This window comes from Taeniopygia guttata, chromosome Z (assembly GCF_048771995.1).
Source record: "Taeniopygia guttata chromosome Z, bTaeGut7.mat, whole genome shotgun sequence".
Taxonomy (NCBI): Eukaryota; Metazoa; Chordata; class Aves; order Passeriformes; family Estrildidae; genus Taeniopygia; species Taeniopygia guttata.
The window spans coordinates 59,311,523-59,328,955 of record NC_133063.1 but is presented as its reverse complement, the minus strand read 5'-3'; the positions used below and the strand labels follow the sequence as shown (position 1 = coordinate 59,328,955).

The following is a 17,433-nucleotide window of genomic DNA, read 5'->3' as shown; positions in this document are numbered from 1 at the left end:
GGTATAATAATTATAAATCTAATTATTGAGATAAATTTCACATCTGTGCCTTTTTTCAATGGAACAGATTATAACTAAGAAGATAAATGTATTTTTTTTACTCATACATTTTTCATCTGCAAAGCCACTAATTTCCCATAACACGAGATCATTAAACAAGATAAGAAGTAAATTAACACATTGATTAAACTTGAGAAGGAGGTATTTTTCTTAAACACATAATACAGTTTTTATATATTAGTTGGCAGATGTAGTTTTCTTCTTCCCTCATTCTACTATAAAGAATATTCTCATAAACATAAATCCCCAACACTACAAACATTAATGCAGAAGGAAAATATTATCCTGAACTAAGAGACCTCAGCTGTGTATAAACTGAAGTGCATATGCTAATGTTTACAGCACTACAATCAGAACTTTTCTGTAAAGGTTTAGAAAAATTCCAAACTACTAAAATGGGGAAAGTTTATACACAAAATCATTTAATTATCAAAGCAGACTGCAAGAGAAGCAGATTCAGATCTTACTTGTAGACATCTCAAAAAATGAATTTTGTAAAATTATGATGATCTCTCATTATGTAGCAGCCAGAAAGCAAGACTAATTAGTCTTGATATAGTTAAATTGAATAAAGTGCAAAAGAATGGATGGAGTTTAATAGCATAAAGAAAAACAGATGCAGAAGTACTCCAAAGTAATACAGAAGACAAGGAAAATAAAGAAAAAAAAAAAAAGGAAAAATTAAGTATGAAATCAGTATAGATGGTATCTTCAAAATGCAAAAGAAGTCAAACACTAAGATCACTCTCCCCTTCAAAAATGCTTTTTGAAACAGCAAGAGTGCCACTTCCAAATCTCTGCCAGGTTAATACAAAATCCATTTGCACACTGCATAAAGTTTTGCCACATTACTTAATTATTACAGCGATATAACACTGTATCACTACAGTGGTAAGTGTATCAATACTGTATATCATTTCAAGAAAAGAATGTACAAAATTATTTCAAGTTTCATATGTGGAGTACGGGAAAAGTCAAAACTTATTTAAAACATGCACTGACATTTTTAAGCCAAACAAAAAGGAAGAACTTTTAAAATGTGGAATTATAAACATGTTTTTAGTAATCTGTCTAGATTAATTTCTACCTTTTCAATCACAAAATCTGAGCAAATATTCCATATTCCATTAGACAACGAAGTCTTAATTGTTTGCCCCCTTCTCTAAATTTTGTCCGGGTAAAGTCATTGAATTCCTCTCTTATCAAAGAATGGTCCAAAATTTTCCTTCTGGCTTCATGCAATGTCACTATATTTTTGCTAACTTTCCTCCCTTTTTCTGCTACTCTTGTTTTAAAACCTTGATTAACTGTTTCTTTGCAGTTCTCCAATCTAAAATTGCACCTACGAAAAATTTCTGGTACTCATTAGACATTCATTAAAAGACACACAGATCGCGTCTATCCACGATGATGTGATGGTATCACCAACATCTGTGATGCAGGCTGGGGCTCAGAGGACCCATAATGTGACCTGAAAGTAAGTTTTTAATGGCTGAAGTCTGAGATGTAAAGAACCACCACATATTCTGGCAAAAGAAAGTAATATATTTAAAGCACAGATACCCTTCACAGGTTTTGCTACATGTATGATTCCTTGCACTTACTTGTCACTTGCTTTTATTTTTAGAAATTGAGACTTCTATCACTCTTGCCAGAATTTCCTATGTAAATAAACAAATGCCTTGTATTTACTTCTACATTAATATCCAAACTTTACATTTCCCAGTTGAATGTGCAATGTCTTTCAAAATCATTATCAAAAACACCTAATTAAATTTATCTTTGGGTTTTGGGTTTTTTTTTTTTGAAGCTGTGTATTTTTAATACTCTGGAGAGTATGATGGCATTACCTTCAATATCAAGATTGATATTACACAATGAGAAATCTTTCCCCCCTGCTGCCATTGCAAAACATGTTTGCTACTTGCTCGGATGTGGCTGCAGAGACAATTTATCTTCCATCATACTCAAATGAAATGTTCTATTGAGAAATAAAAAATAAAATACATGAAGTTCTCTATTTGCCTTACCAGTAAGGTAAGATGCAACTCACTGCATGGAAGGACAAATCCATCCTAGAGCACTCACTGTAAGCTTTGTTTTTCAACTGCGCTTCACAAAGATTTTCAAACAATGTAATCCATCCTGTATAATCGGTGAAACACAATTCCTTCCCCAAAATAATGCTACTATAAAAGAGGCATTTTGTGGATGAAAAAAAAATATACTTCAGGGAACCTTGAAAGATGATCTAAGCTGCCAGAACTCCACAAATACAGGGAAGCAGGGTGGCACAAAGAAGTATCAATGCATTACTTACTGAACTGTATTTAGCCTTGAAACAGCAATCTTCCTTATACAAAAGAATCTCAGAAGTTAAAACCATTTTAAGACAAAATTGTTTTTTCTAGATCTCTGAACACATCAAGTAACTTTCCCCTTCTATTGTTTTCATAAAACTATTCTTCTCCCATTCAAATCTGACAAGATAAGCCAATTGATAAGAGGCAGCCCTGAAATAAACCTTCTTTGTCTGAAGTAAAGTTATAGCCTTGCAGGAACACTCTACAGGGACTGTAACTTAGGGAAATATAAACCTGGTAAACCACAGAGCACTAACCCCCAAAATGCAATTCTCTAAGCCTTGAAATTCATGCTGTGATCAGGTCACATGCCAAGAAGAGACAAGTAAGCTAGGAAGCTGGTAAGATGCAAAGCTTAGAATATTCTTTTTTTAAAAAAGAAGACCATTTAATAAGATGAAAAAGAACAGGAGAGAATACAGAAAAAAAAATTAGTCCCATTTAACAATAACTAAACTTTGGGAAGTGCAGAAAACTTGAACAGAACAGAAAGTTTACATTTGATGCCCTTTGCCGCCTTCTCTGTCCCACAAGTATCCTTCTGGACTTTATTCCTCCTGGGTGACTACCTGTGTGGAAGTCATTAACCTTACACTGTATCAGCAGTGCCCTAGACAAATGGCACTACTACTTATCTCAGAATCCAATTCATAATTTCCTATCTGTTTCTCAAATCTTCCCCCCCCAGACAGGTTCTGTCATACTCCTGCTCTGCCAACTGACACTCCTGCCCACTCACTCTTCTCATCCCCATCCTGACTTCTCACCATGTCTCACTGTGGGGGAATTCCTCCTTCACCTTAGCTCCAGTATCATTCCCAATGCACTAACTCCAAGTCACTTCTCCAACTGCTACAGATAATGTTTCAGATGAGAAGCACTGATGATAAAACAAACAGAAGACACTACATAGAAAGCGCTTTTGCTAAACTTCTATTGTAACAAAGCTAGGGTGAACAGCAGCTGCTTAAAGATGCAATCCAGTTGCATCAAGCTTGATTACTTTGCTCCTTAAAAAGCCACAATTCTTCCCTTTATCAGGCAAAAGGTATTTGGGTAGAAATGAGGGGAACAGGACGACTGAAATCAGTAAAGCACAAGACTCGAGTTAAGAGTACGGTTGTTAAAACAGAGTTACATTCCACGATCTCCTAGAAACACTAAACAGAATAAAAAGATGAAGTAGAAATGCAGTGCTTCTAGGACAGACAATACTTCATCAAGAGCTGAAACACAGGTTTCAGGTACAGTAAGCAAGAAATGGCAATAGTTGTGAAAGATATGCACTGAAATGGAAATGTCTTCCTCTGAATGAGGGCTAAAAGATGAACAAATTACTATCAGTGAAGGTTAATAACTTTTATTTATTCAAAAAAAGTAGGGAAGGCTGGCTATTTTGTTAGAGCCAGGCTTGCCAAGCTTTTAATGGGAAATATGGCAGCAGCCTTTATAATTTATAATTATTTCATTTCACCATCCTCAATTATTAATATTCACACTTGTAATGAAGATGTATTTGAGGTGTAAGCTATTATGACAGTTCACTACCTCTCACAGGCTATGCTGAGCACAGCACTACTCCACACCATCTTAATTCTGGTATTAGTGTAATATATAGCGGTTTAGCTGGAGGCGAAGAAGGGGATTTCTCCCATTCTAAGAAGAGGCTGCAAATACATTTTCACTTGCCAATACAAGCATAAAGAAATTAAGTTACTGCCATACCCAGAATGCGAAGCCTAACCAGGTACACGAGACACTAATAATGCAAGGCCAGCCTTCCTATAAAGGCTCCTGGGATAGAAAAAAGGGGTTATAATTTCTCTGATGTTAAAACTGCATGGTTGAAAACTACCCCAGCAGGAACATGCTGTCCCTAGCAAGACTTCAGATGTTGCAACTTTGGTTATACAGGAAAGCTAAATTTAAGTTCTATTTCAGTTATATTTAACTTTCTATGAAGGTAGCCAAGGTATGACTTCCTAGTTATTATCTTCAGCAACATTAAAACTGAAGAGTCATTGAACAATGCATACTGCACCTACAAAAACCCAGAACATTTGAAGTGAGGAATTTAGTTTGTCTTGGCTATTTTGTCTGGTTGGTTTGGCTTACTTTGCTTTTAAAGAAGCAGCCTTCTGCATTAAAAAGCAGTCCACTGAGTACCTCTATGTGCTCCAGAACCCAGATAAGTTCAGTGGGAAAATAACTGGAATAAATGCAAAAACCAGCTGCCTTGAAGACATGACACACATCGATACTGCAAGCAGCTTCCTTGTCGAAAGTAGCCTTGAAGCTCGTGTTTGATTAAGCATCTCCAGACCCAGAAAGTCAAAGTAACACACAGCCTGCACTTAGCACCAGTTCACAAGATTGCTTTATGGGAGGAAACAAATTGGCAGAGAACCTTCCTCACTGAATACTGAAGAATTAGAGTTACACTGGGACAATCAAGAGACTCCATCCAGAGATAATGACTGCTACCTTGTTCTAACTTACAGCTAGTTAAGCCTAAAGAGTAAGGAAGCAAAGGTTTCCACTTTTGAGAGATATTTCCTCTCTGACTAAAAATTTCAAGGTGATACAAGAACTCGGAGAAGTGTGCAAACCATCTGAATGCAAGTAAAATATAGCATTAATAACACACAGAACTTTCATTTTAGTCTTTTAAAGACTGTTAGAATTTCACATTCATATCAATTTATTACCTTGTGGTATTTTTTGATATATTTTACCTAGACTGTATGTCTGCATATACGCTCTCCAAATTTGGTATGTGTATACTGATGTGTATATATCCATATACAGACACACATTAATATTTGTATGCATATATGACAAATATATATCTATCTTACATCCTACCTTTACAACATTGCAGGTACAGTCAAACATTCTACTTACCATATATACTCTATGTGAGGAATTTTTCTATATCACTCTGTAATGTGCTGGGGAAAATAGGCTATTGGGATTTAAATTTTAAGTGTTATAATGGAGGGAGGAGGGAGGGATTCAGATTTTCCTCTTTTGTACGTGAGGTTTAGTCAACTTAAGTAAGGTGAGTTTTAGTCTAAAGAAATGAGAGCACTGGCAAAACATAACGAAAATAGCACACCAAGATGCAGCTGCTTGCAGCCCTAGTTTGGTGGTCTGTCTTGAGTTTTTCAACACTACACTGACTCCTGGCGTTGGCTACTGGCCATATAAACATGGGCAGTAAGCTAAAGGTCCTCTCTAAATTCTGAAAAATGTGCATGCAACACCATTCTCCCTACCATTAATACCAATCACCAGCATGCCACCATGCCATCAGAACTTCACCTTTCCTCAATCATACAAAAGAAGAGACTCTGGTCTTTTTCTTCATATTTCTAAAAAAGAAAAATTTACAGGGAAAATAAAACATAAAATGCAATCAACTACATCTATGATCACCCTTTTCAAAAACTGCCTAAAGGATTCAAATGCATGCAAGACAGCATCACTGCAAAAACAGACACCAGGAAAAATCACAGAATTGTAAAAATATCTGCCAAGTGTCAAGTGACCAGACCTGAGGGAGACTGACACAAAGACTTCTTACACTGAGAAGGGCTTCTCAATCTCCTTAAAACTAGAGTCTTACAATACAAATAACAAGGTCATTATGCCTTCTCAACTGACCTTGCTGGTTGAGTATGTTCAGTGTCTTCAGCCTCACTGACTGCTCTCACTTTTACTCTAGTCAATTTTGATTCATAATTTTTCTTCTTCTCACAAAGGAGAATTATCAGTAGTTACAAGAAATCTGAATTTCTTCTACAGATTTCAAATTACATACTTCTATCTGTCCTGAACCTTCCTAAACCCACTGTTTCACATTTAACTCCCATAATTAAATATTCATCTCTACAGTAACAAAAAAAGAGTATTAAGCTAACTACTAACTCCATAGTTGTACAATATTCATAAAATAGCTGTACAAAACTTAAAAGTCTGTACTGCAACCAAAGTGAGTATGCAGAGAATACAAAAAGAATGCTCAGGATCACAAACCACTGGGGAACTGAACAATTCTGCCTTATTATACCCAAAATTACACTTTTGCATCTTCACATCATACAACCCATTGAGAACATGGTCATGAGGATCATTTAAATCCTACTGTTTCTTGAATTTATAGTTTATTTTGTATTCTGACAAGGGAAATAAACAAAGTTACTAGGTGTCTCCTACCATACTGAGAAATTTAACTAAATTCCTTGATACAAAAATGTTATTAATTCAAAATAGAAGGGTATCAGGAAGCTAGCATCAAATGTAGAGGAAAAACATGCAGGGCTGGCCTAAATTATTGCTAAGTATGATTATCTGCACGCTAAGTAATTCAGAACATGCAAAAAAAAAACCCCAAAAAACCACCCCAAAAAACACTAACAAACAAACTCCACCAAAAACAAAACAACAGTCAAATCAAACAAAGAAACAAAAAAAGGTCTAACTGAAAAAAGCCAAAATCAGTAGCCACAATGACGGGTTTATAATATATAACAAGCCTTATTTTATAAAAAAGTCATACATCACACCTATTAAGATCACAGCATCACTGGTTTGGAGGCATTAACCAAACAAAGTAGTGCCTTGACTTTCGACTTTCGTAGTAGATAATAGTGCAGAAACTGTTTTCATTAGACAGGAAATACCTATTTACCAGAGGGCATGCCTATCCAGGCTGCAGACAAGAGGTTCAAAAAAGAGGCCTTCTTGTGCTTTTGGGCCATCTTCTACAGTTTACATTAACCCTTATCATTCCATATTCTAACTACAACATCCTGGTGCATCTCTTGTGCCAAGAATGCAGCCAGACTTTTCTACCAAGTTAGAAAGGCTGGGGCAGGATGTTTCTCACTCTGACCCACTGCTGGTTGTTAACAGCTTGGGAGAAACTGTGGGAGCAGACGGAGGTGAGTCAGGATCTTGGATGCCATTTCCTCTGGAGCCGCCACTTCACCTCAGGCTGGCATGCTGTCTGCAAGGCTGTAGTATACACACTGTCACAGGCGATGCTTCCACTGGCTCTGACGCTGGTTCAGGAGCTAGGCAGCAGCCCTGTTGCTCACAACACAAGCAGTCAGACTCAGTCAAGGGACCCCTCAGCTGAGGGACCACCTCCTCACCCTTCCAGACCCCCAGTGGGGAACAGTAACCTTTTCCACATTTATATTCAACAAAGCAGACAATATACTGTCAACTTTTACCCAGTCAGTCCCTTCAAAAAATAGCCCCAAATAAAACCAACAAACAAACGGGTCCTGTCGCAGCCATATTTCCTTTGAACAACATCCATCCAGACTCAAGGACTAACCACAGTCAAGTCCCCCAAGACATTTCAGTACTGCCAGAGAGCCAAGAACATATCCTGAGCTTTCTGTAACTCTGGTTGAAACTGAGGTCAGCAGAGTTCAGAGTTTAGATAAAACATGGAGTGTCTCCAGATTACAGACCTGTTTGTCGAGTTACCTACCACGGTGAAACCCTCTTCACCTTCTCTTCAGTTTTCTCATTCTGTTTTCCCCTTAGAACTACATCCTCTTGAGCTTCTTTCCGTCTTCTTGCTCAGAACAGCATTGTTCCTAACTTAGGAATCATCAGGTCAGGATAAGCCATATAGGCCTCTACACAGCAGTGAGCACATTCCCCAAATAACTTTGAGAGAACTTTAAGGAGTGCTTCTCTTGGGTCAAAGTGTCTACGTGTCATCAATACTCAAAATATCCCAGTGGGTTAAAGTCTGTCATGTTTTGAAATTAGGTAGTTACATGCAGACAGACTAAAACAGCGTACTTCCTTGGTAGATGCCTAAGAGACACCGCAAAAATTACTAATCCTTTACCAGTTGTGGGAAGAAAACAAGAAACTACATTGTTTGCCCTGCTTCTTGCTATGGAAGTTGTGCTTCATCTTCCTTTCAACCTCCTCTATTTGTTGGTACCCATTAAAATAATTTATGCTGCCAAGGCGACCTTCACACAAAAACAATCCGAAGCTTATTAAAACAGAAGTCTACACAGCACCCTTTAGCACATGAAACATGGTCTGCTTTGCGCTGTACTCCAGAGATTCACCAAGGAGAAAAGCCACTAAGAGACAAAGTCCTAGAAATACTTTTTCCTACATTATCTTACAGTATTTTAAAGACAGTTTTATGATTTTTTTCCTCCCTTTGTTTTCCACACCCCTTCCCCACCTTTTTTTCTCCTAATAGTCTTCAAATAATAGAACTAAAGTAATCGCATCCTAAAATTCAAGGGTAGGAGATTGGGAGCTGCTTGAAGGAGACAGATTTTACATGGCTTTACATTCTAACTCAGTAGTTCTATTCTGGCTTAACCTCTAATTATAATTAAACTTGACTCATTTCTCCTATAATTAAGCAGAAACTATTCATATTATTCAAAAGAACAGTAAGTCCAGACAGGACAGGAATGCTTCTTTCCTTCTTTAAAAAATCTGATAGCTCCCATGCTCTCAAGACTATGAGGCTGCACATGACAGATTAAATGTGGTGTCTCCAAACCTTTAGCAATACTACCAAAGACTTAAGAAATTAACAGTTAAGAAAGACAATGTTAGAGCAATGTACCTGTCTGAAGGAAAACTATACAGGAGATCAAACCAAGAAGTCTGAATTCTTCTGTTATCACACCCAGCAGGACAAGAGTCTGAATTCTTTTATTCCTACTTGTGCAGGCTTCCCACTTGGGCAACAAGAAAAACAAAGGAGGAAAAAGCATTTAAGGAGGATAGTTCCCAGGAAATACATGCTCCTACTAAGAACATAAAGTTAACTTTTAGCCTCTTAAGAACCAGAAGTGGGGATACACATCTACAGATTGGAAAGCAGTGCAGTGATGAAGCACAGCTGCCTACTGAGCATCTGACACATGAGGGAAATGAGCTTCATCCTTTCAGCAGCAGTCACACTAATTGCTGTGGATTATCTTCTTTCTTCAACCTAATATGAGAGTTGCCAAAAATTCACAATAAATGCCTACCTAATCTTCAACAATGCAATGTAAATTTGCGTCTCTTCCTTATTAGTGGAAGTAACAGGAAAAGTGGTCCTATTCCTTTTTCCTTCTCATGTTTTAAAAAACACAAGAGGAAATACTATGAAACTTAAGTGTCACATTTTCCATACAAGAAATATAAACACTTCGCAATTAATATTCTGTCCTGCTTTTTCTTTCGACATAAGTAGTCAGTAATGCTTAAGCAGTTAATGCACTGGACTTAAAAAAAAAAGAAAACTTAAAAAAAATTAAAATCATTATTTAGGGCAAAATATGGGTGTTTGAAAACTATGCCCTTTACAGGTTAGGAGACTGAATATGAACAATTAAGTGGAAGGCATTCAACCTCAAAACTATGTCTGTTCCCACAAGAGCTCTGGCAGCACCATCAGTGTCCCACATTTGAGTGTGCACACATTGACTGCAGCTCAGAAATTCAGTTTACAAACAAAAGACCCTCCTCTCTTTAGTGAGACCCACATTCTCCTTCCCTCCCACTGACAGCTGACCAAAAGTTTTTTAATTAAATGATAATTAAGCATCTAGAAGCATTATTTTCCCAGGGGAAGGTGGAAAAAAAAAAATCCATTCAGTGTGCCCAGTCAGCTACTGGTCTCTGTTGAGCCTGTGGCAGAGGGCAGCAATTAATGCCAGCTATGGCAGCTTTCATGAAGAGGGTGTTTGTTCTGCAGGAACCAGACATCTACAAAGTTATGCTAAAAGGTAAGTGACCAAGGACTCCACAGTCATGATCTTAAGACACCACTACACGTTTATCTGCAGCCAGCAAGGTGGCACTCCCCACCAGTCTTACGGAGCAATAACAAATTGAAGTCTGTTTATGTTGGAGTTTCCAAACACAGTTATATTCTTTTAGTAGCAAAATAATAAATAACTGTTATAAAAAATGGGTATGTCTGATCTAGCTTTTTTCCAGATTAAAACTGAGCTTATGTAACAACATAACTACTGATCATTACTTTTCATTTAACAAAGCCTAATGGAAATTTAACAGAAAAAATTTAAGTATGGGCTGGCACACAGTTGACACCATTTATAAACTACATAAATGATTTCTTCTCCCCACAGATTTGTATTAGAGTATCCACACTTAAAAAGTTAGCTGTGTATCTAAACTGGTATAGTCACATAAGTGATGTCCCTTCTAAAGAAAAAGTTACACCATAGATAAAAGTCTTTTACTGGTTCAGAATTTCCCTATTAGGAAATAAAAGTAAATCAAGAGAATACAAACTGCCTTTTTCAACTGCAATTATGTACTAAGAAAGCTGTGTCAGCAAGATTAACCTGACACTAGCTACAGCTCAAATTATTATCCCTGTAAAAAACCCAGCACCAAGACTAACTCTGGGAGCAAACTTCAGCTCCACATGGCAATATAGCTACTGAGGAAGGCAACGTATTACACATGCAGATAATCACACTGCGTAGTCACGGTGAGGTAATTGGAAACATCTGAATAATCTCTAGTGAAGTAATTTAAACATCTCCAGGCACAGTCACAAGTGGGGAGGGATGACACAAGCCCTCTTACATCCACTCACTATTTTTTTTTTTTTTATGGTAATGCTTAATCATCAAGCAGCACAGAAGCCAGGAAAGATCAGATGACTTATGTGTTTCAGTGTCCTGCCACAGACCTGCAACACATACACATGCACATTTATAGTATTAAAAATAGTGTGGCATATTGAAAAAAGTTTCAGTGGTGTATGCTTCATGTTTCAAGTGACTGGATTACTCAGCGAGGTCAGAAACAAATTATCCAGGCCACTGGAAATAAAGTACTGATAAAGCATTCATGTTATGTCATCAAATATCCCTTCCTTCTGACATGCTGTGCCACTTTAGTAATTCAAGTCTCTAAATCACAAACAACTGTTCAATTTTAGAATCCCTTTAGCATATCTAAGATAGATTTTCTGCAAATTAAAACACCATAGTGTTGGGTTGTGACCTCTCATATAAGCTCTGAGAAAAAAATGATGCATTACCCAGGGAAAGGGAAATCCTTCTCTGCAATGATATACTTCAAGCTCCCTCCCACAGCTGGTGTCCCAGCACAACTAGAACACAATATGACTTCAAGTTTATCCACCCATTTATGCCCCATGAAAATCCGATGAGTGAAACTGGAAAATTAATAGCATCTTTCTAGCAAAAAAACCCAGTACACTTTCAACACTAGAAGTTTCCAAGCAGAGTTAAGCATATCAACATGAATGAATCTGGCCCACAAAATCCATTTATAGTATGTCTTAAACAAGACTTCTTATTGTGAATGAAGTTTTACAGAAAGAAAAAGGAATTTCCAGAATCAAGTAAGTTCGATTTCTCGTTTACATCTCTCCTGACCACTTCAATGGTCAATAACACCTTATTCTGTTATGAAAATCTGAACACAGAAACACAACCAAAAAAAAAAATTAGAATTAACTTGTATACTTTCTATACTAGACTTAAATCTATACATCAATACAAGAATACAGGGAAAAAGCTAAGACCATCTTAAACATATTACACAGTATATAAGCAATTTACAAAAACAACTTTTGCATGTACTTTGCTCTGTAAAAATTCCCATACTGGTAAAAGACTGTTTTACCACCAAAGCAATGTACTAATTACTCACAAATAGAAGTAGGTCACAGAAGACTCATGAAAGCAAATGCCAGTGACTCAGTGTAGAAGGAAGAAGAGAAGGAAGAAAATGAAGCAAGGATATGATTTTATAGTGTGCAAATAGGTATGAGCTAATAGTGTGGAGAGGAATAATTTCACAATGAAGATGTGATTAATTCACCCTGATGTGTCAAGAATGAAGTATCACATAAAATGACTAGTAAAGCATTATCCACTATAGAGACAAAAAAGCAAGTAGTGGTAATTATAGTAAACATTCTAATTTTGAACACATCAGTTAACTCACTGTCTGCAGCCACAACAGCCCACAACCCATGTGATGCAACCGCTGCAACAGAGCAGTGCTACTGGCAGTAACAAGAGCCATCGGAGATGCTGCAGGAAATACTGCTTGTTGAACCATGCAATGCAAGATAGAAAAAATATCTGCTCCAATACAAGCAGAACTGCTGACAAAGGAAAGGAAACTAAAGTGAGTGCACTGCTGTCAAGTCTTAAATTACACAATGTAGTATGTGCAGTCTTCAAGTTCCGTCTTCTGGATTCATACAGTGACTCCAACAGTACAAGTTTTCAGTGTTTGAAGGTAGCGGTTTATTATTGCTGGGTTTGGCTTTTTGCTTTGTGGTTTGACAGTTTTTCTTGGAAGTTTATGTTTCAAGCTCTACTTTGGCAATGGAGAGATTCAAGATGAACGGTTAAGTATCTAAAACCAGACGAAATTAACTTCTGCTAAACTCTACAAAGCAGTAATGAATTCCAAATAAAACTGAACACTGGCGTGGATGCATATGAAGTTGAACAGTGCAATCCAGTGTACAGTCTTTCTTCTTTACACATCAATCTTTTCAAGAATTTTGGAAATTTTATTGCGTAGTTAAAAATATCTCAAGATTTCATAATCCTGCAAGAACAGATCTGTATAGGCTTTTAAACTTCCAAAATTCCACATTGAAGCAGCAATGTCTGGGGCAGTAGAAACATGACACTGGACAAAGTAAATTGGAAAGGGAATTTGTCTCAAAGTTTTCAATTCTCTCCTCTCAGAGGAGATAAACCACAAAAGGTGATTTTACATTAAGTCTTGTTGCTCATAAGCAATTAATTACACAAAAGCTGTGCAATTGAACAAGAACCATGAAACTTACATGAAAAACTTGGGAAAAAAATCACGTATTATGCTTCAATGGGTACATGAAAAAAGTAAAAATGGGATCCATAATGGACAAATTTCCCCACTTCTCAACTGTAACTTGAAGTACCACTACAGCACGTCACATTTCACAAATTCGCCAAGATACATTACTAAGCTAACAAGTAACTCTTACATAGGCAAGCTAAAATCAAGAGTTTCCACACATTCTGTACTGCCATAAGGTTAGTGTCACCATTACTATTCAAAGATTCACATCCATGATTCCACCAAAGAAAGCCATCTTGCAGATTATCTGTCATCTTAAGCATCATGGCAGAAGAGAAAGGAAAACTGAACATACAGTTTACGATTAATTCACTGGTTTTAACAGAGGAATACACTGTTCTACTGAAAATAATTTCCTCACCTTGTCTGTTTGACATAATGTGTATGGGTTCAAGTAGAACTACAACACCTGACATTCCATGATCTCCTAACCCTCTCAGCAGTAAGAAAGAATGTGCTGAGAGTTTGAACACTAATACTTCATTTCCTGTTTTTTGTAAAATAGAGGCCCCAAACCTCTTATTTGGTCCAGTGGTTTAATCAAACATTAGATTCTCAATTAACATAAGATCTAACTCAGCTTTTCAAATAATCATGACAGATGACTTCAGATTACATTCAGCTTGAAAACCAAATGTAGGCATACTTCGGAAAGACAAACTGATGTCAGCAAAAGCTATTTTCTTAAATGTTTTCAGTATAAAAGAATTGAGACATTTGTTGGTATTATCCTTTCTTCAAATCATAACCACAAAAATTACCACCTTGAAGATATAAATTTAATGATAAAGCACAGATGAGTCAATTTTAACATAATCATATGCTTCTTAATCATCTCCCTTTCATAAATCCATAACTAAACATTAAATCAAAATGATTTTTCAATCCTTCAAAAACCTTGAGAAAAGTCTGTGCAGGTAGGTAATGATGGCATACAGGTTCACGAGGGCTGGACAACTAGTTGGATGCACATATGGGTGTGTAACCAATTAAAAAGTGACTGATTGTTTTCTCAACCCAGCTTACAGAGTTCCGATGTGTTTTTACGGGGATATATAATTTCTTGCCTCACTGTGACTGGCATAAATTTAGTTGATACAGGAAAACAGTGACAATTAAATACTAAAAAATGACCAAAAAAAAAAAAAAAAAAAACCAAACCCAAGGTTATAACTGGTAAACTGGCATACAACAATTTGGTGAAAAACAAATCAATTATCTCTTTCTTCCAAAGTGCTTCATTAGGTTCCACACAACTGTGCAGAGTATTTATTGAGTGACACAAATTCTTTTTTTCTTCATATTTTACAGAGAAATATAGTATCTTGTGCTCCTAATTTTTCTTTATTGTTTCTTTTTTTCCAGAAAATAAACCCAAACACTAGAATAACAGCTTCACACCCATTAAACATAGGACAGGTACAGTATCATTCAGCAAAAATCTGCTGAACTCCCAAAACTGGACTGAAGCTGGACTAACACTATATTACTGATAGTTTTGTATTTGATGTCACATCTTAGCCAGTGAAGTACTTCCCATTCAGAGCTCTAAAAAGAAGTTACAGTAAGATAAATAATATTCTGTTTTTAAATTCTGACTACTCACTATGTTATACCAGCCATATTTTTGAAACAGATAATGTAGTCACTCTCTCCAAAGGGCAAATTCTTATCTTCCTATTCACTAATGTCTCCCAGCACATTTTACCAGAAGTAGAAGAGTAGAAACATGTCATTCACCAATGTTGGAGACAGGAATCATGCTGCAGTGTGATACAAAGCTACATGTCACATTCTTTACAAGTCTAGCTTTAATAGTCCAAATGCCTACAGCCATACCGCCTTGCACTGTGATTTTTTTCTCATCTTGGGCTATGCAGCACTGGGCTAACTAGTTGCTGCAGGAAACGATGATCACCTCCGAGTCAGAGCTAAGCATACACCCCAGCACGGTGCTGCAGGGTACAGTGCTGTTTTGCAGATGAATCTGGGCTGCCAAGCACATGAGATCATTAGCGATCATTGCTTTGAGGAAACATAAATGCAGTGAAGCACACACTTGGTAAGAAACTCGCTGAACATTCTGAAACCAAATCAACTGAATGTGTTTTCCTCAGTCCTGGGCTGCTACTTAAGATCTCAACTTCCTCAAGCTAATTAAAGAAATAGTCCAGTTATACAGACAGCGTATTTGTGTTAAGCAAACCCCTGAGTACCTTAAACATTTGTCTGCCAATGTTTAATTTAAAACCAACAATGTCTTTTGATGGGGAAAAAAAACCCCAAAAACCAAACAAACAAACCCCACAAAAAACAAGTTAAAAACTCCAAACCCCCCGCCAAAAAACCCCAAAAACAATAAAAAACCAAAACTAAACCAAAACCCCCACCAAAACGCCTTCCCAAACTGATAAAGATTAGTCTGTACACACACTGTATGTACAATTGTAAGTAAGAGAACTTAGCATCTCTGACAATAAACTGCAATGAGTATGGATTCAGATTAAATTTAGCATTACACAGCTATCAAATCACAGGCCAAGTATAAAAGTAGGCAAATTATATTGACAATCTTGTTAAAAGGTTATCACCACTGAGGATGCAAAGCAAAGCATGGAAGTTCGCTCAGTTTGTTAAGATGATCAAGTGGTTTGTGGCCACATTAAAGATTAGAAGTCAATTTTTCATATACAAGTAACTAAATCATACCCTCAAGATACACATAAATGTTTTCAGAAAGTACTCAGTATAGTTCAATATGGTCATTTTATAAATTCAGTGTGCTGGCAGAAGGGAAGGAAAACAAAAATGAGCCTTAAGCATAGAGACTACTGCCTTACAGTTTAACAGGAGGGTCCCTTCCAGCTAAGTTGGAACACATGAAATCAATAGAAATTAATCATACATTATGCTTGAAATCATGCATGCTTGAAAATCTTGGCAACCACTAAATTCACCAAGTACATTAACACTATTACACATTTTCTGTTCCAGAGTTAACATGCAGAGAATGCGTGAAAAAATAATCTGCAATTTTGTTTTCTACACATTTTATCTTCTACAAGGACATATTGAAAACAAAACTGTAGGTGCTCCTAGGTATGACCCTACAGCCATGTGGTTATTACTCACAGCCAAAGAAACCCCAACTGTGCTAGTACAGGTAGAAATAATGGTGCTTTTTGGTTGAAAAGGTCTTTGGAATAAATGATCACAGGTTGCAGATGCTTTTACTAAAGATTTTATCTAAAAATAATGACTTGATTATTTTCTTTGTTATTCAACACTGTACAATGATTTCAGACTGTAGCCTTCTACCTTTAGGCTGCAATGGAGTGAATTTGAAGAAACACTGAAAAAACAGCCATCTTTGTCCCAAGACTTCTAAAAGAAAAGTATTTTGAGAGATCTGTTATTTCTCACATTTTCTACTTTCAAGAACAAAACCATCTGGGTCCCTCGGGCAACAGAGCGAGCAAAGAGAAGCATTATTATTTCTTATAGATGCAGTTGTGCTACAAGTCTCCATTGTTCTCCAGATCACAGGAACACAACAAAGGACAGCCTCTGCTCCAAAGAGCTTACACAAGCCCAAAAACTCAGTCTCAACACACAGACAAGACAAACATCTCCAACAGGTTAGAATAGGGTGTGGATGAGGTAAGGTGACAGAAAAGGGTGTGCTACAATTTTTGGCCATCAGGAAGAGTAATCACCTCACTACTCATCCAGCCCATTAGCCCATTAGCTAATTTAAGGTTTCTATTTGCATCACAGCAGAAGGACGCCTTAAGAAGTAATGTTCATAAAGCATAAAACCACCATTTCTGCAACCTTTGTTTTTGTTTGGAAAGGGTTAGAGAAAAAGGAAAAAATGTGACACTGGTCAAAAAACTACTTCAGTACCTCACAGTCAAGTCACAAAGACAGGAACAAATTCACCTTCTACACGAGTTTCCTTTGCTCTGTAAGTTTTATATGAAGCAACGGTAGCTCTTACTTTTGACAGGACCTGAAAGAATACATTGCCTAATAAAGACAGAAGCTAGTATATTAATGAGAGTTGTTACCATAAAAAAGGCAATTAAAA

The 17,433-nt window shown here is 36.8% G+C and overlaps 1 protein-coding gene across 16 annotated transcripts in view; it reads right to left on the bottom strand.

The window, feature by feature from the left end:
* The window catches only part of MAST4 (microtubule associated serine/threonine kinase family member 4), a 278,548-nt gene that overhangs the window by 73,151 nt on the left and 187,964 nt on the right, over positions 1-17,433 (bottom strand). The window lies entirely within an intron of this gene.